The sequence below is a fragment of the Orcinus orca genome, chromosome 18, assembly GCF_937001465.1.
Source record: "Orcinus orca chromosome 18, mOrcOrc1.1, whole genome shotgun sequence".
Lineage (NCBI taxonomy): Eukaryota > Metazoa > Chordata > Mammalia > Artiodactyla > Delphinidae > Orcinus > Orcinus orca.
In genome coordinates, this window is record NC_064576.1 from 38,629,502 (window position 1) to 38,631,583 (window position 2,082).

The window sequence follows — 2,082 nt, forward strand, 5'->3', positions numbered from 1 at the left end:
CTAATGAGCTAAAGAGAGATTTAAAGAAATGAAGATTGTAAACTCCAGGAAGCAGTCAAGGTAAACTAGTAGATTCAAGCAATGAGGTCTTGGTATACAACCTTAATTCTATATCTTGTCAGCTCACCCTATATCTTGTGCCTCACCCTAGCCTGATCTCGGCCAGGGTCATATGCTTTAATAACTTCCATGTGTATAGTGCTTTTAAACTTTTAAATCCTTTCACATCTATTTAAGCCATCTGATCCTCGCAACAACCCTGTGAGGTAGGCAGGTTGCCCCCTTTTAACAGCCGAGGAAACTGGTGTTGAGAGGTAAACTAAATTGTCGCGCATCAGTGATGAAGCCAGGGCTAACTAGCTCTCTGGACTTGGCTACTTCCATTGCACCAGGCCACCACTCATGTTTCTGAAAGGCCTTTCAACTAGTAGAGACTCTTGGGAGAAGCAAGTATATTCCTACCTGTCTGCACCTTAATGGTCCATCCACTGTTTTTTTTTTCTGAAGACACGAGAAAGGAGCCAGGGTACCAGAAAGCAGCTGTTGGAACCGGGCCTCAGAAGGACCTCAGAAGGAGCCCTGCCAGAGAAGGAAATACAGCCTTGTGTGATCAACTAACTTTTGGTGTTTGAAATTAACCTCTGAAGAAACTTTTCAAGCCCTATCTGAAAAGCACCGGTTGCCTCTTCTACCGCTGTGGCCGAGTGTCTAACCGCGACCGCAGCATCCCTGCACAGCTCATTGGCAGGGTCCTGCTGAGCACTGGCCTCCTCGCCAATGTCAATCAGCCGGTCCAATTTTTCTTCCTCCCACTTTGAAACTTCTCGTGCCAATCTCCTGTTTTCTGCCAACTTGGCTGCAATAGTCCTGGCCACTGACCACCTTCTTCACCTTGCCCACCTGGGAGGGGGCTCACTGGTCAAAGACCCACCCCCACCAGAATCAAAAGGAACTCTGGAGGAGGAGACTGGAGGCCGCCATGCCGAGGCCACCCTGGGAATGTTTCGGCTGGAGCTTGTGCAGGGGCTGGGCTCACCAGACACTCCCAGTCTGGTCATGGGGCTGCTCTGACAGGGAGCAGCTGCACCACTGAAAAGGTGGTGGGAGCTACTCTAGCTGGGGATTCCTTGAGAGCACCCTGCACCCAAGGATTCATCCCAGGAGTCCTCAAGGTCACTGGTTTCTCTCATCTGGTCACTGATCCTCAGTTGACAATCCTCATCTGATTCCTTAACTGTTTTCAAGATAGGCTGATGATTTGCTGCCTGAGTCCTTTTTGTTCCCAGAATGCTGGTTCCCTCTTCCCCTGGGATGGCAGAGGCCACCAAGTTCTGATCACAGTGCTGGGCCCAAGCAGCCTCCTCCATTAAGTTTTCCGTGTCAGTCACTATCTGATTTCCGAGAAGGTGATCCAACGTATCTATAAAAGGGACAGTGTGGTGGATCACCCATACTTGTGTCGTGGGCCACATAGACCTTTAAATATAATGCCTTCAGGACTTTGAGCTTGGAGTGGCACTGATGCTCAGTGCAGCAGAAGCCTTCCTGCTGCATCTGCTTAGACACAGCCTGGTAGATGTCTGCATTGTGATGTATGGTCTGGAGGCACTGAATATACTGTGCCTTGCCTAGTATGGAGAGAAGCGTCTGTGTCTCCTGTCTGGACCACCGGATGCCCGCACTGCTATTGGAAGTGGCCATAGCGGACTGCGAAGGAAGGCTAGCTGGAGGAGGCTCCTGGCAGCAAGGTGCTGATCTGAAGTTGTGGGGAGGCTCTGTGTGCTCTGGTCTATCTCCAGGAGCCAGACGATTCTTCCCTCTCAGGGCTAATTGCTGAAAAGCCAGGTCCAAGGACTGCATTTCTGGCTTCTGCCAAGGATCTGCTTTACTTTCATTGCTGTATTTGAAATATTCCTTATTCTACTTTGTTTTGCTGCCAATCCAACAACCTCTTCATTTTCTGAGTAAGCAAAAACAGCTGGAGTAACTCTGTCACCTGCATCATTGGCAACCACATCAGCCCGGCCACCCTTATAGATGGCTGCACAGGCTGTTGTGCAGCCTAGGTGAACCCCGATGGCC

General features: G+C 50.0%; 1 pseudogene; it reads right to left on the reverse strand.

Annotated features, from left to right (window-relative positions):
• Positions 1-614: 614 nt before the first annotated feature.
• Positions 615-1,701, reverse strand: LOC101283642 (uncharacterized; annotated as a pseudogene).
• Between the last annotated feature and the right edge of the window lie 381 nt (positions 1,702-2,082).